A 24,811-nucleotide genomic window follows, 5' to 3' on the forward strand; every position below is an offset into this window, starting at 1 on the left:
TTATGAAGGCATTGGTTTAAGATATTTTTATACCAGAGGATGAGTGAAAAACACCTTATCAGTAGCTTGCTCTTTGTGCCTTTCTTATGTCTGCCTTTCTCTGGATTCATGACATAATTAGAAGTTTATACTCTGATGGTCAGGAACTGTCTCATTTTTATATTGCTTTGCTCACAGCAGTTCAGAAGGAAAGGGGAAAATATGTCATCCCAGTGTTAAGGTGCAGAATGTGCTTGTCATTAGGAAAGGTGAAAGGAGTTTTCTTATAGGCCCCAGAGATACAGAGCAGGGCAGAGCAGAGATACAGAGCAGTCCGCCACTGTAATTGTTAGTATCTCCAGACAAGCAGGGAAGGGTCCCTCTTTGTTTCATTGCATTGTTATCCTATCCCTCCTCCAAAGAGCTCAGGATATCCCACACAGATCTCCTCCCCTCCCCTTTATCCTCTCATCAGCTCTGTGAGGTAGATTATGCTGAGACAGTAACAGGCCTAAGGTTAGCCAGTAAAATGCATAGTTAAATGAGGATTATAAAGCAGGTCTCCCCAGTCCTAGACCAGCACTCTAACCACTACACCACACTGGCTCATTGTAGCTTGTGCCTCGTATAACTCCTGAGCCCCATTCTCAAAAGAGAAAGTGAAACATTTTGTTTTTATAAGTATAAAAACATTTGGTTTTTATAATTTTGTTTTATAATGGAATTATAATGCTTTTATAATTTATTCTGGGTAAGTATTGTATTGTATTGCATGGAAAATGTGTCTTTTATCATATCTGCCTCCTTAATAATTGTTCTGATTTAAACTACTGATTTAGGATTAGTAAATTCTTATACTACAGTAACACTTCTTAGTAGTTGATTGTGTGTGGTCCTGAAAAATTCAAATGTAGTTTGAACAATTAATCAAACATGATATCACAATTGGCAGTTGATAATGTGGTGGATTTTTCTCTTTTTTGTTCATTAAAGACATGGTTTGTTTGCTATATTCATGTAGCCACCATTCCCAGATTTCTGTTTAAAGATATCATGACATTCAATATCAAAGCTTTTTTAATTTTGTATTTTTATTAATAGTATTTGTCTTCAACATTCACCACAGCTAAGCAACAGAATATTTATTGGAATGAGTAACCCAAATGACTACATCAGGGCCATTCAGTTAATTTCCTCTCTTTGTAAAACAGCCTATAATTTCCAATCTTGAGTTATCAGACGTGACTAAAGATATGGAAAAATGAGCTGACATAATGATGCATGAAATCTCCCTGGAGTGACTGTGCCACAGCTGTTGTAGGAGGCTGTGCAGAATCTGTTATTTTGCAAAATATTTCCACTGAAAACCTCAAGAAAGTACAATAATAAATGTCTTTAAGGTCTTGGTCCTCCTTGAGCTTGACTCTTAAATCCTATACATATAAAATGAAACTTGAAAAACTGTAACCAATGTTTTTTCCAATATTTCATTTTTAGTGTCTCATAGGCCTGTTTCAGCATTCAGCTATAATACTCTTATATTGTAAAGCATTTGCACTGACAAATTTTGTGGCTTAACATTCCTTATTTTGTTAGAACTAATATATAATAGCCCAATTAAAAACACTGGCTAAAAATCAAATGCAGTTATCGCAAAGAAGCATGCTGTTAAACTCCAAAAACTCTACATGTCACTATTATAAGGATTAATAGGTCTGTTATGGATAACTAAATCAACCTCTCTCTCTCTCTCTCTCTCACACACACACACACACACACACACACGCAAACACACACACACACACACACACACACTTTTTGTTATTGCTGTGCAAAAGAAAACTGCTAAAACTCATTATCTACATAGGATCTGAATGATCATGGAATGAAGTATTTATCAACTATTATGCTCTTCTGCATCATTCAGAGTTTTTTTATTATTTTATAAAAAGGAGGTATTTTGTTTGACAATATTGTAAATTAAGCACCATCTCATAGATTTTACATTCCATGTTCAAACCTTTCCAGTTTAATACTGAAGAAATAATGTCATTATTTTATAGTTACTTTCAGAATGTAAGTAACTGTAAGTAAAATCAAATAGAAGTGTCATATTTTAAGCTGACAAATTGCTGTAGCAGCTTATAACAGTGCGTCAAGCAGCAATAAAAGGATACAAGTATCTCAGCAAAGCAAATGCAAAGGCGTTTCTTCATTTCAAATTGAATGTGTGGTATAAATAAATGCAAATCTAAGGATCAGTTAAAGTTATAACATATTCTCTAGACTTTTGATTAGGGCAGGTAAGCAACCTGCTAAACATTAAGTGTATAACCTATAAATCAATAAATGTAAAACATATAATATATACTTTTAAATAGCAAATACTAAAGGTAATCCTTGCAGCCCCATTCAAGGCACATTTATGGAGAACTGTAGTCTTGCTCGTCACACAGTTCTTGTCCATGCAGAAATGTTTTGCTCATGCCTCAGAAAAATCCTTGGGTTTTGGCAGATCTTGGGAAGAAGAGAGCTCTCAAACTGAACAGCATTTTTAAAATACCTTTATTGTTCAAAAGATATGCTTAAAAAGATTAACTTGGTTCATTTCATAGATCATAAAAGGCCACTGAAAAGGCAAATTCTCTAGAACTCACCAACTAGATCTCTCCCAGAAGCAGGCCTCTGAGCAAAGGCTGATTTCAGGGCACTGACAGGTTCCTGTAGGACTAAGCAGTCCAGGAGGTAAACTGGGGCCAGACTGTTAAGGGCAGCATTCTTCATTGAAAGGCCCCATTGACCCTACATGCAGCTCCCTGACTAATGGTTTATTAGCTCTAGCTGAATCCAAGTACTCTGCACATCCCTTCTGGTGTTGCACAGAGGCGACCATACTTACTGTGCAATGCTGCACTTTCTCCAGTATTGGTGGGGTTCCTTTAAGGGAAATGGAGTCCTCTTGAGGCCCAACACCATCTGGGAAGGCATGCATGGAGCACTGAGAAGTGTAGTCCTTCTCAGCACTTTCCCCACCCATGGGAACCTTCTGAGATGCACCTTACTCTTAAAGCATGTTCCACCTAGCACTGGGAAAAGTCCAGGTTGGCACAGTGGGAAATGACTGTCACACTAACCCCCCCACCCCCGGCAAAAAAAGGTGATCATCACTTGAAAAATAGTGAGGATCACTGGTTTAGAATTTTAAGTCAAAGCCAAGCCTTTAACTGAGCAGTAGCAGAGCCAGGCCAGCAGTGGCCCATGTCAGGCCTTCGTGGTGGCCCCGTTCACCCAGCCCCCTATGTCTGATGTCAGACGCGGGGATTAGCCACTCCTCCACATCTGATGTCAGGTGCAGGGGGCATGGTCTGGCTCCCGAAGGGGGCCCCATTGCCCCGTTCGGGAGTTAGATCCAGGCCAGAGCTGTGAATGCAGTGCTGGCCATATAACTCCTGAACAAGACCGCATGGCTGCATCCGGGAGCTAGATCGGGGCCAGCGCTGCATTCGCAGCATGGCCAGAAGTGGCTCTCCCTGCCTTTAAGGCCACACTGTGAATGCAGCACTGGCCATTTAACTCCCAAAAGGGGCTGTGTGGCCCCACTCAGGAACTAAACTCCCAAAAGGGGCTGGGTGGCCCCTCCTGCGTCTGATGGCAGACGTGGGGGGCATGTCTGGGCCACGAGGCGCGGCCTGTAAGGGACAGCGGTCTGGTTTCAGTGGCTATGCCCCTGAAATAGACCAGAAACAAACTAGCAGCTAGTTCAGGTGATGCAGAGGAGGTCAGAGTCAGGGTCCATAGCACAGTGTTAGAGCATCTATTTTGCATGCAGAAGGTCCCAGATTCAGTCCCGGGCATCTCCAAGTAGGGCTGGGAAAGCCTTCTGCCTCAAATCTTGGAGGACCAGTGCCAGTCAGTATAGGCAATACTGAGCTAGATCGACCAATGGCCAAGGCAGCCTCCTGTTATAGGAGTTAACTTGCTTGCCCCCACACCCTCTGCATTCTGCACCAGCTGCAGTTTCTACATTGTCCTGAGTAACTCCACATAGAGAGCATTGTAGTAGTCTAATGTGAGTAGGAGATGTAGGGGCACTTTGGCACTTCCTTGCTAGAGATTTGACTGACACACCTCATTTTTAAAGACCCTGATTTTTTTATTATTTTCCATTTGACCTTTAAAATATGTTTTATCAACTAAATAATGGTTGACTTTTTCTACTGTTTTAGTGGTTCGTGGATTTTTAGTTATTTTTGACAGTTTTATGGAATTATATATGATATATTTTTGTATAAATCGTAAGCTGCTTTGGGGTGACTTCAGTCCAGAATGGTGGGCTATAAATCTGTTTTATTATTTTATTATAAAGGGTTTGGGAATCCCTACTTTTTGGATATGAGACAGGTTTAAATGTCCATTAGGAGTTTTTAAAATTGTTACAAAATGGCTCTGTGTGTCTGTGTGTGTGTGTGAAAGCATACATTATACAAATTTCATGGTTTCTTCAGTTTAGGCATGTATGTTCATAGTATCAAACAAATAAAACAATGTCAGTACCCTATTTGAAATAAGCATCCATGTTTGCCATCTGTGTAATATCACACCAGCACTATAGCATCCACTGAACTTAAATTTTAGGAGAGGGGAGGAAATATGGAAACAGTACAGTTATTTTATATTAGTTTTCTGCTATTCAGAGCCCAGACTGCAACTGAATATTTGTATTGGACATGTCTTATTTTATTTTGACAGCCTTAAAAATGTATTCTTCCTGGAAATGCATTTTATGTTATCAAATGTCACTTTGACAGTAAAGGACTAAAAACTCCTGTGACAATTATATTGTAAGATGTTCTGCATGTGGGTATTTTAAAGACGACAGTGGAAATGCATGGTCTTCTTCATAATACAGTCTTTCTGATGTGGGACCAGAGATCTGTAAATAGCAAGAAGGAACACAACTCCTCTCTAGTCCTACTGCTACACTCAGCTGTGAAGGAGGGAGATTTTTCAGGGGCCAAATGAGAGGCAGAAAATACCTCAAAGCAGGGTGGATTTGATTTAAATCAAACTGATTTAAATCACGATTTAAATCACGATTTAAATCACTAGCAGGGTGGATAAAAATCAAAAAAATCCGATTTAAATCAAAAAAATCCAATTTAAATAAAAAAATCCGATTTTTTTTATTTAAATAGGATTTTTTGATTTAAATCGGATTTTTTTAATTTTTATCCACCCTGCTAGTGATTTAAATCGTGATTTAAATCATGATTTAAATCAGTTTGATTTAAATCAAATCCACCCTGCCTCAAAGATGCTCTAAGAATCATGATTAATTAGTCCTGTGAATAAAAGAGAAAGAAAAGGGAAATAACAGACATCCTGAATCTAAGGCATTTATTGCAAAGATGTTCCACTGGCATTCTGGGAGCATTTAGTACAATGCAGAAAGTGGACTCTGGAGTACTTTCTATACTGACATAATAGATCTAGAGTATGATATGCTAAGGTCTGCAATCTTACCTTAAGTGTCATGGGAACTACTGCAAGGTGGCTCCTTGTCTGTTCAATAAAGTCATAAGACTAAGATAGCATGGGAGGAATTCATGCTATGGCTCCTTCCTATACCAGTATTACTCTACTAGTTCCCAAGAGCCCCTAAAGGTAACGTCAGTAGGAGATCTAAGTATAACTCTTGCAATAACATTTGTTGTTGTCAGCTGAACATCAGTTGTGCTAATGGTTTTTATACAGAGGGTCTATTAGCGCTTTCAGAACTAGGGTGCTGAATGTATGGTGAGGAAATAGAATCAAGCACTTACGTACCTGTCCGCCAAGGTTGGCTTCAGTGGTGGTGAGCACCCCTCAGAATGGTAGTCCCCCGCCCCTCAGCCCAATCCGTCCACCATTTCTGTCTCAGGGGCAGCTCACATGCAGAGGACAGCTTGCCTACCCATAAATGCACTTGGTCCTTTCTGTGCTCCCTCAGTTTTTGGTTTTTTTTTATGGTGCTTTCACTGCTGTCTACTCTGGCTTGGCCCTGTGTGTATATACATATATATTGAAAGATACATATATAGGTTGCAGGTAGGTAGACAAAACAAATATGGAGGAGAATTGGGGCTTAGGTTGGTGAGTCTAGAGGCAGTTCTGGATTCTATCATCCTGTTAAGCTTCAGTGTCCCAAAATTGGTGAAGGCCGAGCGTTAAGAGGCCCAGACTGTTTCTAGACTCCACTATAAAAAAAGCTTCCTCTAAAGCAGCCCTGTAGAGAGAGTGTCAGAAAAGTTGCGGCTCAGAATGAGCTGAGACTTGCAAACAGTCCAAAAAGTGATGGTTCCCCCGCCACTCCCAGGTTACAAGAGGAAGGTCTGGGAAGCAGCAGGTCTTTTGCTTGGAGAAGATGAGGAAATTGTAGAAATAGAAAAGGTAGAGCTGCACTAACTTTTGCATCTGCTTCTCTTACAAGTGAAATGTGGCCCAACCAGGCAGCAGTTGCACTAATGGAAAGGATTCTGCCTCCCGATAGGCAGAGGTGGTAAAAGAACACCTAGCTATTGAGTCTCCAAGGTCACATGAATCACTTCTCAGGATACTGAAGGAAATGGCAGAGGTGCTATTGGAGCTGCTGTCTGTAATCTTTGATTCTTCCTTTCCTTCTCTGTGTGAAGAGTTGTCACACACAGAAGGAATGGACTTGTTCTCTATTGTTCCTGAGGGGAGGACTAGAACCACTGGGTCGAAATTCCAAGAAAGCAGATTTAGGCTAGATATTAGGAAGAATTATCTAACTTTAAGAGCATTTCAACAGTCTTTCTCATGCAGTGGTGGGTTCTCCTTTTTCTAGAGGTTTTCAAGCAGAGCCCGGATGCTCATCTGCCAGGGTTGTTGGAGCAACCCTTTCTTGCACTGAGCAGGACTAGGACTTCCAAGGTCCTTTCCAGCTCTGCAATTCTGTGATTCCGTATGAATCTATGAAAAAAGATAACTCCCAGTCTTTTTTTTGTTTTGTTTTAATGTACAGGGGGTGATATACAAAGCAGACATTGATTGCCTTTTAACCAGAATGCCAGTTTCAAATTTATCAGTGACAATTTGGGGACCTCCAGTCCTGTTTGCTTAGCAGTGGAAAATAATAAAAACAAGTTGGATAGGCATCTCTTCCTATCAGGGCAAGCTGCATACACCTCCGATCAAGGCCATAGTATTGAGCCAGATTGTTGGTGTCAGGCTCTCCCATTCTTGTCCACATTCCTCTTCACATTTCCTCTGACTTATACAGAGGGAGGAATACTTAACAGTGATGCCCTCCACTGCAGAAGAAACATTTCCCTGCAGCTGTTTCTCTGACAACATCACGTTGACGCTACAGAAGAAGGTGAAGGGGGGAAAGGCAAGTGGTGTACCGTGTGTAGCGAGCTCAGCTGCAGCTTACAACTACAGAATTAATGTGCCCCTAGGATTTTGATATCACTTCTGCCAGAATCTGGAGCTTCTGGAAGCCAGAATGGGCATTTTGACAAGAAACCCAAGTTTCTTCATCTACCATTTGTTCCTCCTATATACATTAGCACTGGGAGAAGTTGAGTGCATTTCAAAGCTCTTTTTAAAAGAGAACAAGGTCTCCCTTTACAAAATGCTGGCCCTACATTTAGAAGTAGGTTGACCAGTTTTCTTCGCTTTATAGGCTGTGGTCTGGCTACTGCCCAGAAATAATATATTGCTACTATAATTATGTTTTGTCCTTTGTTTTGGTCCCTTTTTTAATGTCGCAAGTCACAGTGGGCTATTTTTGGGAAAGGCAAGTAAAATATTTTATAAATAAATATCAGACCAAAAAAGGCAGTCTTGACGGTTGATCTAAAATGGCAGCATTTTGACATAGGTATTTCTTCCTCCCAGCCATTTCCCTACACTTGCTATGGTAGGTGTTGCCTGCTTCTGAGACTGCTGCTTATCTTTCTGCCAGTACATTTCAGCTGCATGTTGTACACAGCACCTGCAAACTGAGAGTTCACTACCTCTTTGGTCAGTTTAAGTTTTCAACCTGCAGGCACATTCAGCAATAAAAGAACTGATCAGGACACAGTGACTAGGGACAAGCTGGGTTCTCTGTTCTGCTCCTTTGTTCTTTACCTACAAAGCAAGTTGTCAAGTAAAAAAGGTCAAAGAGTGGTCTGACTGTCACAGCACAACTAGGTGTGGCATGGAAGAAGTGAGCAGTTTAAAAGGGGCAACATGAGAGGAAAGGAAGATCAAGGCAACATGGGAGGTGAGAAGACTTTATGCTCAAAATGAAAGATAATGCATTTGTGTGTTCAAATACTGTTTAAAGAGCTTCAGACAACTGAGAGCTCCCAGATAGATGCTAAGACGATGTTTTTAAAAACCCACACACATAGCAATACCTGAGCAATATAGGTATAAGTCAGCTAGGAGTTGTTTCAGAAATAACTGGCTCATAATCCTGATAAAACAGGAGAGAGAGAGAGAGAGAGAGAGATTTTCACGACATCAGTGGCTGCCCCTTGATTGGCTACAAAGGAGTAGCAGGTGGACCCAGCCCTGCTGAAGTTGCTCCAGCTTCAGGATCATAGAGTGTGCTTTGTAGAGTGGCACGCCCACGGATGACAGCCCCTGTAGCCACTGGATGAGGGCCTACTGGATCCTAGTGGCTGAGTAAAAGAGGCAATGGGTTCACATGACCAGAGACTCAAGGTCACATGACCAGAGACTCAAGGAGGAGGGCTGTCATCTCTTCCACCCTCATTTAAGAGCAGGGTAGGAAAGCTGCATTACCCTGCTTTGAGCAACCTGGACTGGAGGGATTTGTCTGAGTTGACACAATCATGCAAACCAGGATAGCCTGCCTCCTATCCTGATTTTGATAATTGGGTGAACCAGGCTACTGAATGGAACAAGAAAAAAAGTTCAAGGGTAGAGTCTAATTCCAGCCCATAATAGAAGGTTCTAATATTTAAGTCTTTAATAGGAATATATTTGCCATGATATGCCCTTAGAAAACTACTGTCTACATCTAATGTGCTTCACATGAACAAACATTTCTTTGCTCAGTTAAGATTGTGTGTTCTAAGGTAATAGAACAATGGAATTTTTAATATAAGTTCATCTCATAGATTTCACCAGTAATACTACTTGCTTCACCCAGCATCTAAAAACCAAATCTTGGACAGTAACATTTCTCCAATATATGCCTCCAGTTCAGAATGAAGCTGCCTTAAACTGAGTCAGACCATAGCTCTGTGTATTGTGGGACTTGTTAGGACCATCGTCCTCTGGAAGGCCCCAAATACATTATGATGAGTGATTGTGTGCCCCATCCCATCTGGCACTTCATCCCCACATAGTTGGAGCATAGAACATAGGAAGCTGCCATATACTGAGTCAGACCATTGATTTATCTAGCTCAGTATTGTCTTCACAGACAGACAGTGGCTTCTCCAAGCTTGCAGGCAGGAATCTCTCTCAGCCCTATCTTGAAGAAGCCAAGGAGGGAACTTGGAACCTTCTGCTCTTCCCAGAGCGGCTCCTTCCCCTAAGGGGAATATCTTACAGTACTCACACTTCTAGTCTCCCTTTCATATGCAACCAGGGCAGACCCTGCTTAACTAAGGGGGCAAGTCATGCTTGCTGTCCCAAGACCAGCTCTCCTCTGGTCTTGCCCATCTGGTCTTAGTAACATGGGGGGTGGGGCAGAATGTCTGAATTGCACCTAATTCCATAGATTATATGACTTTAATGTGAGGCTGGAGCCTTTTGCTTGCAGAGCATGTACACTGCTATGGCTCCATCCCAAATGTAGCATAGAAGAGTATATATTTCTGTATCAGAAGGACTTCTACTTCATACGAGGCAGGAAGGAGGAAGCTACCTAAAGTATACATGCAGTAATAAATATTGATTTATTGCAAATGTTGCTTTTCAAATTCACTTTGTATTTTCTACAGTAATTAGAGTTCTTTGGTATGATCTTAGCAGTGTGAGTTTATTAGAGAAGAATAGGATTAGTATCTAGCAGTGCATTTTGGTCGCATCTGTGTTTTTACATCATCAGACATGAGCTTTATATGTGATACTTTTGCATGGTATCTCTCTGCATAAGTAGATTTTCTACTTAATAACATTGTATATCATTCTGCCCTTTTGTGCTATTGTGAAAATAATATTGAATAATAAATAATCTGTCAAATCTTAATTAGATTAAAAGTAATACAGTGAATTACTTTTTTTTGAAAATGTAGGAACATGAAGACTCCAGTAGAGTTCATTTAGCTTTCCATCATTTTAGTTGGCTTTTTCTTTTTCTTTATTAGTAATTTGTATAGTACTTTAATATGCAAACTTTTCCAATCTTATTCTACAAATCTGCACCATGGCTTTATGTAGGTCAGTGTTTATTCCCATTTTTCCAGATGGCAACTGGGGAGGAACAAGGACTTCTCAACTGTACAACTGGGCAGAGATTTTAACCTAAACTTTCCAAATCCTAGTGAATGTCTACATCCCATTTGAGGGGGCCATTGTAGTGCTATCTCTAGGAATTGAGGTCCCTCAGGTCAGGCAAGGTACTCTCAATGAACCTCTTTAACTTGGAAAAGACAGGATGTGCAAACCAATAATTTGATTCAAAACCTTCTTGGTTCTCATTGAAAAGTGAGATTGGTCCGTGTGTAGTGGTGATCCCTTTTTTCAGTCTTGCAGCCCTGGCAAATGCCCATCTTGTCATCCTCTGGAGCTGGCCCTCACTCATACAAAGAAAAACATATTTGGTCATCATGTCAACCCCTGCCCCATCACCTCAGAAACATATGTATCCAGATTATTGACCACCATTGCACAGAGAGACCTTCAAAATGTAGTAGGATAAGACAAAAGATAGCAAGCTGAGATCCTGCCACTTGTCAGAGATACGTATTAAGAAAATTGGTTATCACACAAATTATGACAGTGTTCAGCAATATTCTTATTTTAGTCCTACACTTTGCTATTCAGATAATATGGGTTGAGCTCACTTGGTCACAGTTAATTACAAAATATAACAATGTCTGAAGCAGATGACTGTTGGAATTGCCATGACCTATTTTGCAAAATGCATTAGAGATTTGGCTATTTTTAAAAAGTCTGTCGTGAGTGCAGAATAAGACACCTGTAGACTTACCCAAGGATAAGGCTCTCTCATCTGCATATCCAGATATCATTAGCATGATCAGAATAATTCTTTTTCTTTGAACACATGGGGTTTAATTCTTCCCTGTTTCACTGAAAAACATTTAACCCTGTTCAGACATTATATTGAACACTTGTATGAGTGTAGAGAGCACAGGTACATAACTACATAGGAACACATTATGTTGAACACAGGTACATAATGAGGATACATAATAAAACATCCTATCTGTACCATGCATTTGAGGGACTTGTTCCAAGGTTCACTTTTAAAATGAGCACAGGTGCACAGAAGTCACACAAGAACATGCATGAGTGTACAGACATCCGTACACTCTTATAACATAATGAGGTCATGCGCACGACCTCGCTGGGGAGTGGGGGGAGGACTGCGGGGAAGACAGGAGTTTGCCTGCCTTCCCCAACAGACGAGCAGCGCCGTTCTCCCCTCCACTGCACCACACACCCACACGAGCGGCCGTGCAGCCGAAGGAGATGCTGGGAGCAGGAGGATTTCCCCCCCCCATCCCAGGGTCCCCCAGGGTATGAACGCAATGTCTGCTCTTGTTAGAGCAGCTGCCATATGGTGCAGCTGCTCCTCCCCCACTGGCTCACTGCTGGAAATGGTGGTGGACACGGGGCGGGGGGAGTTGTTGAACCCAGCAGTGATTGCTCAGAGCTGGCCGAAATTAAGTGAACCACAGATTCACTAAATGCCAGGTTTGAATGTGGGGCTTGGTGTAGGTGCAGCTCTGGGAGCAACCTTACTCCTGGAGCTTCACACGCACACCCTAACCCAGGCTGGGCTGCCCTAGCCTGGGTTAGGCTGCATGTGTGAATACTCTTAATGTCTGGATTGTATTGTTATTTGTATTCTGATTTGTATTTGTATTAGATTTATCTTAAATGTTCTCTCTTAATTCTGTTTGTTGATGCATGCTCCTGTATTTGCTTCTGTTTGTTGTTGCGTGCTCCTGTATTATCTGCTCTTTCTTTTTATTCTTATTCCATTAGTTATTCCACTGTAGATTCTGGTCTCTTTTACTAACATCCATTGAGGTTCATGAGCTACTTTTCTCTGGGGTAATCTCCCACAGTTGTAATACACATTTATTTCAAAAAATGATCCCACTTTCCCACCCCAGTTTTGAGACGGGAAATGCCCAACATACCTAACAACCAAGAAACAAAACAAGAACAATATGGATGGGGTCAACAATGTAGGTTTTTCCTATGCAGACAGCACTTGACCAAGGGAGAGAATTACAATGTATAGGAACTACCCATGCAGAGTCCCATTCACATGGCTCCAGTGTTTATGCCCATACAGCAACCACAGGGGTTTGACACATGGGAAGATATCTCCTTCATCATTGCATGTGTGTGTGAAGGGGGCCAGGAAATTTTTGTATTCTGTTTTCTTATGTTAATAAAGTTTATTAAGATTTTATTCCTGATGTTTATCTTACATAGCAACAGAATCTCAAGAAGTCCTTTCTAGGGTTTAATTCCATGTGTAGCATGAATCTTCATTGGGCCAGGCTCCACCTACATGTATGTCTAAGCCCCTGAACACTTGAACGGAATTGTGTATATAACTTTAGACATGTAAGGAAGGCTCTACTCACATGATCAGAATTGCTGATCATGGGGAAGTCTTCTACATATACTATATTTACCAATCAATCAATCAAATTTTATTACCGTTTTAGGCCAGCATAAAGTACAAGGCATAAAATGGTATGCAAGGTATGAAATGCATAAAAGGCATAAAAGCGCATAAGAAGGCTTGAAAACATGACAGTTCTATAGAAAGAACATAGAAAAGATATTCTCCAATACTAAAGTCCCAGGAACCCAGTGACTTAGAATTCCAGGAGCTTGATAAGGACTATAATACTGTAAAAACAATAAAATTTTAGAGGTTGTAGAGGCTGTAAAACTGTAAAAGCTATAAAACAGTCAAACTGTAATACTTTAAAGCTTCTTTGTAGTGTTTTTTTAAAACTATAGTAGAGTGCAGAGAAAACTGTGCTGTGAAGTTAAATGATGTGTCTGGCCTGGTCACAATCTACTGCCTGTCAGGACCACTATTCCCTTTAACAGGGATTCCCAGGTGTTGTTCACTACAACTCCCAGCATCCCCTTCTGCAGTGGCCATGGCTGGGGATTCTGGGAGTTGTAGTCAACAATATCTGGGAATCCCTGTTAGAGGGAACACTAGTCAGGGCCCAGCAGATTTTACACGCTGCCACACAGAACTTGGCAACATTATGCATGATGGTGGGTTTAGCAGCAGAGAGGTGTAGAAGTGGCCTGAGTGTCCTGGAAACCTGAATAATAATAGTAGGATGCAGGAGGTACAGATATCTCTGTAGTATGGGCAGTGGAGGAGGACCTGCACTGTTGTTTCAGCCTGTCCAGAGTCTCAGGGGCACACAAGCTCTGAGGGTGGGGTCTTTCTGTATCTGCCTTCCAGCACGGCTGAGGGGAGGGCATGGCATCAGGCCAGGGTAAAGGCTCTCCTGTGATTTGGAACTTCCAGCTCTGTTAGGTAAGCAGCGGGGGATACCATATTTACCCAAATCGAAGATGACTCTGAATTTAAGATGACCCCCATAAAAAGTAGAGGTTAAATACTGATTATACCTGCATTTACCTGAAAGAACAGGTCTCTGAATTTAAGACAACCTCCTGATTTCTAATATAAAAAAACTTAATCTTGGATTCAGGTAAATACAGTAGAGCTGTATATTCAGGGAGCTTAAAACACAAGTCAGGGGTGGAGCCCCATGTGTTCATTCTACATGTGAAATTGATGCTTTAGAGTGGATAGGAAAAGAAAGTTAAGGTCTCTATACAGATTTCATTTAATTCCATAGGAACATAAGAAGCTGTCTTCTACCGAGTCAGACTGTTAGTCCATCTAGCCCAGTACTGTCTACACAGACTGGCAGCAGGAGTCTCTCTCTCAGCCCTATCTTGGAGATGCCAAGGAGGGAACTTAAAAGCTTTTGTATGCAAGCATGCAGGTGCTCTTCCCAGAGCGGTCCCATCCCATAAGGGAAATATATTATGTTCTACCATTCAAATGCAAACCAGGGCAGACCCTGCTTAGCAAAGGGGACAATTAGTCCTTGCTACCACAAGTCCAGCTCTCCTCCTTTCCCCCCCAGCCAAACACAAAACAGATTACATAGAAGTTTCATCACTGTTCTCTGGACTACACTGGTCCCTCCATCTAGGAATATGTACATTTCCCTGGTCCTTTACTACATGTTACTTAATTTAATCCTTTTATATTTTTTTGGTTTGGTTGAAATATGATGCTAAGCATGAATCTGATTAGATTATACTAGCATATTCCCTTTAATAAATTTCTAACTATATATTAATCACTGAAAACAAATTAAATGCCTGATCTATAGTGACATGGATTTTTATCAGATTTGCTCTGGGGCAGAAACAGAATAGGTTTGTATCAAAGATGTCTTTATAATGAAGGAATTTATATTAATTTTCTGTATTTGAATATGTCATGAACCTATACCAGTATCCTGAGATGAGTATAAAGCAGAGTTGTTCAGTTAATATGACAGAAGATTCTAGAATGAAATCATTAAAGTACAACTTATTGCATCATGTATACGAGATAGGCAAAGAAAAGAAACAGATAACACATCTTTTCCACTTCTCTGTTTGTACCTGTATGGTGAAGATTCCTGGAGCACTGGCAGCCCTACTACCACGAATATTTATATAACGCTTTTCGACAGACGTGCTCAGAGCAGTTTACATAAAAAATAAATGGGATGGTTCTTAACTCTGTCACTGGGAGTCCATGACTCACTATTCCCATCTGGCTACATCAGAGGGAGAGACTAATCAGGGAGGCCCTCTTCCCCCAGGCCACCAAATGGCACAGTGGGGAAATGACTTGATTATCAGGCCAGAGGTTTCTGGTTCAAATCCCTGCTGGTATGTTTCCCAGACTATGGGAAACACCTATATTGGGCAGCAGCGATATAGGAAGATGCTGAAAGGTATCATCTCTATGTGGGAGGAGGCGATGGTACACCCTTCCAGTATCCTTCTAAAGACAACGACAGGGCTCTGTGGTCTCCAGAAGTTGACACCAACTCGGCAGCACACTTTACCTTTACCCTCTCCCCCACCTTGGCTGGGTCAGGCTGTCATTACCCCCGCTAACTTGGAAAATAAGGCACCTTTTAACATGGTGATTCTCTTTCTTTAGCAGGGGGAGAGTACCTGGCCCTATCCACTCCCAACACATTACCTCCAGTGCTGTGTCCAGTGCTGTGTTTCTTTTTAGATTATGAGCCCTTTGGGGACAGGGAACCATCTTATTTATTTGTTATTTCTCTGTGTAAACCGCCCTGAGCCATTTTTGGAAGGGCGGTATAAAAATCAATCAATCGAGCCATTTTTGGAAGGGTGGTATAAAAATCAATCAATCAATCAAATAAATAAATAATAAAATTTGGCTCATCGCATCCCAGAATGTGCTAGGCCTGCATCCTAGCCCTTTTAATACAACAGATGTGTACAGAATCAATGCATGGAAGAGAAAGCAAAAACATGTTTGCTGTCCCTGCCCTTGATCTTCCTGCATCAACTGTGTCTTCTAAACAGAGGCTGTATGTGTACTAATTGTATGCATACAGACCCAATCAGTGCATGAAAGTTGAGGTGGGAGCAGGAGGCATGATTCTGCTCCCCTTCCTAGTTGTTGATTCTAAACCTGGACTGCACAACTTTGGCCGTCCTTGAGCATTCCCAGACAGTGGGCTTAAACATGGAAGAGGGGGATCCTAGAGCGAATCCTAGCCAACCCAAAAACCCGATGCAAAAAGTGATTATTTTGTTTACCCTGACATAAATTGGGCTAAGCTTCAATATGTAGGGGGAAACCCGAATTGTGTATGGAGTGCTCTCTGATATATCACATGGACCTAGGGGTGAATCTGACCAATATGTGAATGCACACCCGCCCTCGGGGTGTGAAGCAAAATAAAGTCATAAAGTCACTGTCTGGGAAAGCTCCTGCAGATGTTGGACTAAAACTCCCATAATCCCTGACTATTGGCTATTGAGGCTGGGATTATGGGAGTTGTGGTCCAAATGCATCTGGAAGGCCAAGGTTGTGCAGCCTTATACTAAACTTATTTGTTGTATGCTTCTATATAACTCTACCAGAGGCGTAACTAGGGAAAATAGCACCTAGGACAAGCACTGAAATTGCGCCCACCCCCCGTCCAAACATCTGACACCCATCTTTCAGATAACTTTACCATAATATCAACTCAAATATATTTATTTTATTTTACATTTTTTATATCCCACTCTTCCTCCTCCTCTAAGGAGCCCAGAGCAGTGTACTACATACTTAGGTTTGTCCTCACAACAACCCTGTGAAGTAGGTTAGGCTGAGAGAGAAGTGACTTGGCCAAGAGTCACCCAGCAAGTCTCATGGCTGAATGGGGACTTGAACTCGGGTCTCCCCGGTCCTAGTCCAGCACTGCGTCACATTACATGGGATATATACAATCATTCTGGTATGTTTGCCAGGAAATCTAGATCGGACCCTGCTCCCCCACCGGGGTTACTGCTGTGTAAAGCCAGAAGCTGCCCTCTGCCATAGTTTCCTTATCTGATTGATGATACCCATCTACTTTTTTAAAAAGCTATTATAGTAGAGGTACTGTTGTATATGAGAAGTAAATTGCTTAATTTCACATGGTTAAGTAACTACTTCAGAAGAAACAAGGAGGTCTTGCAGCACCTTGAAGACTAACATGGCAATTGTAGCCTAACCTTTTTGTGGACTTGAGCTCACTTCATCTAGTCCATGAAAGGTTGTGCTACAACAAATGAGTTAATCTTTAAAGTGCCACAAGACTTCTTGTGTTCTTACTGCATCAGACAGCATGGCCCCTCTGGAAATTGTTACTACAGAAGAGCAGCAGCCCAACTTTTTAAAGAGTGATCATCTTGATTGCAAACACAAAATCCATTAAAATTGTTAAGTCAAGATAAGAGACTTTTGAATCTTGACTGAAATTAGGATGATCACACTTTTTAAAGTTGGGCTACTGCTCTTCTGTAGTAACAATTTCCAGAGGGGAGCAGACTGCATCATGATGTCTGTGCTGTTGTTGAATAAGCATATTAAAATAATATTATAATAAGCATTTTCAGAGCCAGTGTGGTGTACTGGTTAGAGTGCTGGACTAGGACCGGGAAGACCCAAGTTCAGATCCCCATTCAGCCATGCTACTTGCTGGGTGACTCTGGGCCAGTCACTTCTCTCTCAGCCTAAACTACTCCACAGGGTGTTGTGAGGAGACACTCAAGTATGTAGTACACCACTCTGGGCTCCTTGGAGGAAGAGTGGGATATAAAATGGAAAAATAATAAAAATAATGATAAATGTTTGTCTGTGTCTTAGTAGAACTAGTATGTTCATGCTAGCTGTTGGTACCAAAAGACAGTTACCATGTATCTTAAAAGAATCTCATATAATTTGTACTACAGATGGCACCAGTGGGTTGTACTTTATTTTAAAGTGTTAATTGAAGCCAAAATCAGTAGATTGCTTTCCAGTGAACTGAGAGAGGTAGTGTTTGATTTCTCTAATAATTCAGAAGATTTCTTGTTAAACGTTATTTGCAAAAGGGAAAGTTTGGCAGGGGGAGCGTGGAGTAATGTAATGTTTCATTACTGGATAAAGTAAATGAGTATTGTCAGGTGTATATATGGCTATCTATAAATGGGCATATTGTTGCCCTACGAAGTCCCCAAAATCATGCTTCTGAGACAGCACAAAGGTAGCCACTGACATGGTATATCTTATTCTATGGCCTTGTCAGCAAAGCAACTTTTAGGACTGTGTCAAAAAGTCTTATACTGTCATAATATATTATGACTATTCTTAAATTTTGGTGGTGTTTTTCCTAATAATTCTAAACTAATTGACTGTACTCAACTCCCCCCCCCCCCAACATTATTATTAAAGTTGGCTGACATTGTAAGGCTGGCATTCTTATTGCATGCAAAAAGACCTAGTCTGCCAAGCCCCCCACCCATGAAGCAGCCTTGTGAAATCTCTCTATATGCGAATACTAATGAAGATCCTCCAGCACAATTAAAATCACAGCCAGTGGCTGAAGAGGAAACACAAAACAATAGCATCTCTCTAGATGTGCATATTATTTTCATGTTGCAACCAGCTTTTGTTCAGGTCTAATGCTAAAAACCTTCACATTTCAAATGGCCTTTGACCGTGCAAAGGATTGTCAGCAACTCTGAAGAGCAGGAATGTCTTTGGTTCTTTTGCTCCAGTTTATTTATTTTTTAATCTGATCAATCGAATCAGATGGAGCTAAAACTAGTAGTGTATTGATTTTGGGAGGGGTGGGTTGGGGCTTGTGTGATCTTTAAAGCTATGAAGAACATTTGCAACTTGGAGGAGGATTAGAGAGGGCACATCCAGAGAAGAATTAACGTGATACTTCTTTGGAAGGAAGCTGTGGCGGTTCCATTGTTGATTCAGCCATCCACCTTCATTTTATTATCATGCAACAGGAGCTGAGCCTCTCACACACACCCCACCCCCGCATTCCGCTTTTGTAAAAGTTTATGTTTGAAATACAATCAGTGCAAATGGCAAGCAGTTTGTAAACAATGAGGTTATATTCAAAATATGAAGTGTTGAGGACCTAAAAGCCATTTTTAAAAGGACACTTGGAGAGAGGGCACATCCATTTCGAGAGGAATTAACTTACATCATGATACTTTGTTTGGAAGGAAGCTGCTGCTGTTCCGTTTTGATAATTCACAGGCTGCTGACCACACACCTTAATTTAGCATGCATGAGTGAGCAAACAAAGGCGAACTGACTCCAGTCCCTCCCGAGTCTCTCTCAGCTCCCTCCAAGGGCTCTGTCTTCAGCCACGTGCAGGCAGGCAGGGCCAGCCAGCAGGCTGAGGCTCGCTCGCTCGCTCACTCCTCCGCTCACTCTCAACTAAAGAGAATCGCCTGGTCACTGTTGTGACTCCGCAGCCCCCACAGCATCCCAGCTACTTACTTTGTAAACAACATGTGAGAGAAAGCGTTTCCGGGGGACGGGGACTCTCCAGTACCGGTAAACAGACTGCAATTATCACCCACCCGCCTTTGCCAGGGCCTCCCGCTGCCACTGGGCTCCCTCGTGGGGCTGCTGTTCTCCTCCACCGCTGCCTCATTCTCCTCCTCCTCCTCCTCCCCACCATTATTGCTGTTGTTTTGCCGCCGCCTGCCACACGGCTGAGGGGATAGCTGCGGGCATGCCTGTGTGTCCTTCTATCTGCGTGGGGTGTGGCGGCCGAGGGAGAGCCTGCCATCTGGCCCAGCTTCGCTTCCCAACTGCAAGGCGCGCCTGCGCAGTTAAGTCTATTAACTGCGCAGGCGTGCTGCCTTGCAGTTGGGAATGAAGCAACGCCAGGCCAAACAGCAGGCCCCAGCGTTGCTCTGCAGCTGCCGCGGGTGGGGAATAGGGGATAGAAGGACACACAGAGGCACCCCCGCAGCCATCTGCTCAGCGGTGCCCGCCCATACGCGGTGGTGGGAGCATGTTGGGCGCCCAGAGGTGGTGGCGGTGAGCAGCACGGGGCACCCACAAGCGGCTGTGGTGATGAACGGGGCGCCCACAGGTGGTTGTGGTGAGTGGCACCTGCCGCTCAGGCTTCTACACCCCTGCCATTGGGGGGGAAAACAATTTTAAAAATTTTTTAAAAAGAAAAATCTTTTTTGTGGGGGTGGGCAGGCGGGGCATGGCAGGCACTTTTGTGCCCTCCTTCACCTGGCGCCAGGGCACATGCCCTGCCTGCCCTACCGTTGTTACGCCCCTGAGCTTTACTAGGTAACTTTATGTAAGAGCTGCTAGGGTTTGCGTATCATCTTTTTGATCCCTTTCTTTTTGTGAAATGTCTATTACATTTTAAGCTGTTGTGGATGGTACCTATCTATTGCATATTTTGTACATCATTTAGAGGTATTTTAAGTGCTTAATGAATCATCATCATCATCTCCTGGGCATGCTCCAGTGTGATTAAATGATAGGTGAGGGCACAAGCCTCCTGTGAGGATGTCAGAATCTAGAGAGGATAATCAGGGCATCGGCAAACTAGTTGCAGTGGCTTGGATAAAGGATGTCATGTTCAGGAGGTGAGGATAGCCCTCCCACACTCACCTCTTAGTCACAGAGCCTTAGGCTAAGACATTACCAACTTTACCAAGGATCCTGTTCCCAAGGACCCTCTTCTTTAAAGGCTGCAGTAGTGGCTCCGCATTGAAAAAAATCTCTAAGGTAGGAGTGGGAGGAGGAGCTCTCTGCTCCACCAGAGTCAGGGCTTCCAAACCAAGCTGATGTGAATACTCTGCAGTAACCCACCAACCTTCTGGCTCAGCCCACTTTTCATACATTTTCCAATAAGCATTTGAGCCACGATCTGGAAATGCGTCTAAGATGTTAAAGAGCAGTAGTCGCACAAGCAATCACATACCCTTCCAAAAAATATCAGTTCAAACTGCCCCAATGGCTCAAAACAATCTGCTGTAATCGGGTTTTAAAAATGATTGTTCAACAACAAGATTTTATAAATAATCATCAGAACTACATATTAGAGTGCTGGAATTTTGCCCTTCTTTTTTGCTTATTCCTCCCTTCCTCTCTGCCTGCACACAGAGTATTAATCTGAAGCTAGAGGTCAGGGTTTCCAAAATACTAAAGCACTATTGGTCCACCAACCACAGGAGAAGCTTACAACCCGATCCTATGTATGGTGACTGGAATTGAAGTCCTATTGGGTTCATTGTGGCATATTCCCACCCATGTCACTGTGCATAGATCCCTTCTTCACGCACTCTCTGAGAGGACAAAGGGAGAGGAGCCACCACTGTGCCCTCAATCGGGTCCTCAGCCATTGCTGCTGTCTTTGCAAATAAGCTGTTTGTTTGCTTTGACAGCATCCACATTGCAGGCAGCAGCTGCTGCTGGAACAAATGACAGATAACTTATTTGGAAAAGAATGGAGGGACATTCAGTCATGTGAGCCTCCAACAGCAGTCTGGAGTGGTGAAGCCCAGGCATAGGTTTATACCTCTTTGAGACTAGACATAAATATATGTATCTCTTATGTGCACACACACACAAACACTGCTTCTTCATTTCAGGCGGATGCACTTGTGTCTGCTTATGTATAGTTTCACTGCCATAAGTGCAATACTACATAGAATTACATGCTTCCTAGCATATGGTTCGGTGTTATACCATTCTGTGAGAGAATTAATGGAATAAAAGCAAGAATAAGGAATTACTTTTCTCTGTTGTGGCAAATGGGTTTTAGGTGTAATATATATTTGCAAATCTAGGTGTCTTCTTATCTATATACAATTTTTGAAAGTGCTGAAATTTGGGACTCTTATAGATGGAGAACTGAAACACCTGTGCAAATGGGAGGAACGGGCAGACTCAGGGTGACCCACAGATATGTCGGTGTTAGAAAACTCTGAAGGAAAAAACCCTAAGAGAGGCAAACCCCGCAAAAGCTGCACCCTTGTTAGTCAGTGGGATGGAATGTTCATGAGCACAGACAGTTAACAGACAAGCAAGTGGTTGGAGGTAATGGAACTCTGTGGCAACAAGAAAAAAGGGCTTGAAGAACACTTTCTCAAGACAGTCACAAGCCCTTCTGCTTCTGAGGGGGGAAAGGTGTGTGTAACTCCTTCGTTTTCTCACCAGCCATTTGTTTTTCTGCTTTGTGATTCTGAGGGGGAAGGGCTTTAAAGGGAGCTGCGACTGAATACCAGCCCTGCCTCCACAGAAAACAGAAAAAAACCTTGTATACAGGTGGACCTCGTTATCCACGGGGGTTCTATTCTGCCCTACAACCGCAGATAAAGAGACATTGAGTGAATGGGAATTGGCGAGATTAGTTTCCTGGAGAGCTGAGCCCCCCAAAAATCACTTTCAGAAATGGGAGCAAAAAAGGCAATGGAGCAGGCTCTCCAGGTCTTTAGCTGTCTAACAATCCCCCTCATCCCTGCCACAAATCCCAATTCGGCTAATTTTTCACAGAAAGCCATGGATTTTTTTTTTAATTTAACAAAACAGCCACAAAATGGCTCCTTTCAGTAAATTGGTGGCTGGCAATTAACCATGAGGTCATTTCCAGCCACCTAGGAACTGCAGATATGTGGATTTTAACCCTTTTTAAAACCACGTATACCAAGGTTGGGTCTCCATTGGTGTCCACAGGTGTGAGGACTGCGTGTGACAAGGTCCACCTGTATGTTTTTCCCCACTATGCCTTAGGTAACACTTTCATTTTAGGGATAAATGATAAGTACTATTCTTGTAAGTACTATTTTGTATAATTTCTGTGTTAGGATTATGTATGTGGATGAATTTATTCTTGTTTCGGTATGTAATTACAATGCTAAGTAATACGGTTAAAAAGTTATCCTACAAATAGGTCTTCTGTTTGCTTACCAGTTTTGTAGTTTGATGAGCAATAAGAATATCTTCTATGTTAGTGAAATGTTCTAATAATGATGATGATGATAAACTTTATTTGTTATCCACCCCATAACAAATCGTTCTCTGGGCAGCTCACAGCACAGCATTAAAACACTGAATAAAAACACATAGTAAAACCACAATACACACACACAAAACCCAAACTATTGTACAAAACAAAGTCTTTTTTAGTCAGTTTACAAATCAAATTTAAAAGGTCTTTTCTTTTTGATTATGCAGACGTCATATGTCCAGAATATCATTTTTATTTATCCTCTTCTTGGTCATGTTGGAGGTTGTATGCAGGAGGACAATAAGAAGCTGAGTCCTAGTCTAAATAATATCGTCATAATATCATGTTTCACAATCTAGTTGCAGAACCATCAGAGTATGCTAGGCGAGCAATCTTTCCCAACCCAGTTCTGTCACTGATAGCTTATTTTAAAGTGAATTTGGTTTTAATCATGCCAGCACAAGGCAGGTCAAGTATCCTTTTGACTAAGTAGGAGCTTAATTACATGTGAAATGCTGCAGCCTGCCTTGTAGCACTGCCCAGCCAGATAAGCGATCCAACTGAAAGCAAAAGTCAACATGCATTGTCTTGAGGAAAAGGCTTTCATCTCCATGTTGCTTCTCTTCCAGAACTTCCTACTCTCTGTCCCTGGAGCTTCACTCCAGTTTGCCTTAGTGGATGTCATTTTTCTGACCTAGTCAAATGAAATGAAGTTAAATGAGCCCTGAGGCAAGGGAGACTTAGAACCTTGAGGTGCTGTCATGTGCCTTTCCTACTACATATCACACATTAAATAAATACAACATTTAAAATTGACACTGCATGCAGGAGAAAGGTAGAATGCTGTGTTTTTGGATTTCCGTTGCCATTCGTATTAAATATTTGTTCAGTATGGAAAGAATAGCATCAGAAATGCACGTTTTTGTTATTCTCAGGGGGAAATTTCTAAACCCACCTCAGTGAAAAGCAACCTTGGCATTTCTTATTCAAGTGAAGGGGAAATTGAGCTGATATTGTAGATTTTGAAATACGCAGAAAGAGTGGAGGGCATATTACATCGGGGGTGGGGGGAGATTGAATTATAGAATGTTCACAAACTGGAGTGAAGAATAACCATTTATTGTTCCCATAAATACTTTACACAAATACTTCTTAATTTCTGGTGGCGTGCTGAAAAGAGAGAATATTAGGGATACTATTTTTTATAAGATAACATGGCATAATATTGTTTGTCCTCTATAGGCGAGCCATTAGAACACTGAGTCATATAACTGAAGTCTTCAGTGGCTCATTCAAGGAGCTAGCTATTCTCAAGATTCCATTGGCTGCTTCTAGAGATGTTGGTACAGCTATATAATAAATCAATTAAATTAAATGCACTGGTTATTTATGCAATGCACATGAATTAAAACTGATATTTGGTTCTGCCTTGCTATTTTGGGGGAGGGTTTATCTCTCAGTTACATTTGTTAATATTATAATCCCCTTATACAAAACGATGGTGCAGCCACACCTGGAGTACTGCATATAATTCTGGTCACCACATCTAAAAAAGGACATTGTAGAACTGGAAAAGGTGCAGAAGAGGGCAACCAAGATGATCGGGGGCCTAGAGCACCTTTCTTATGAGGCAGGGGTACAACACCTGGGGGTATTTAGTTTAGAAAAAAGATGACTGCAGGGAGACATGATAGAGGTCTATAAAATCATGCATGGTGTGGAGAAAGTGCATAGAGAGAATTTCTTCTCCCTCTCATATAGCACTAGAACCAGGGTCATCCCATGAAATTGATTGCCAGGAAATTTAGGACCAGCAAACGGAAGTACTTTTTCACACAACACATAATCAACTTGTGGAATTCTCTGCCACAAGATGTGGTGACAGCCAGCAAACTGGATGGCTTTAAGAGGGGTTTGGATAACTTAATTGAGGAGAGATCTATCAATGGCTACTAGTTAGAGGGTTATAGGCCACCTCTAGCCTCAAAGGCAGGATGCCTCTGTTTACCAGTTGTAGGGGAGTAACAGGAGATAACCCCTTAACCCCTCCAGTG

At 41.9% G+C, this 24,811-nt stretch overlaps 1 protein-coding gene across 39 annotated transcripts in view; it reads left to right on the forward strand.

Annotated features, from left to right (window-relative positions):
- The window catches only part of DTNA (dystrobrevin alpha), a 323,001-nt gene that overhangs the window by 145,110 nt on the left and 153,080 nt on the right, over positions 1 to 24,811 (forward strand). The window contains exon 1 of one of the 39 annotated variants that reach the window (XM_053243068.1): positions 22,561 to 22,582. The exons of the other annotated variants lie outside the window; for them this stretch is intronic. The gene's annotated coding sequence lies outside the window, so the exon portion shown is untranslated. Of the gene's footprint in view, positions 1 to 22,560; positions 22,583 to 24,811 lie in introns of those variants that run through there. 39 annotated transcript variants of the gene reach the window in all.

Source organism: Hemicordylus capensis, chromosome 4, assembly GCF_027244095.1.
Source record: "Hemicordylus capensis ecotype Gifberg chromosome 4, rHemCap1.1.pri, whole genome shotgun sequence".
NCBI classification, from domain to species: domain Eukaryota; kingdom Metazoa; phylum Chordata; class Lepidosauria; order Squamata; family Cordylidae; genus Hemicordylus; species Hemicordylus capensis.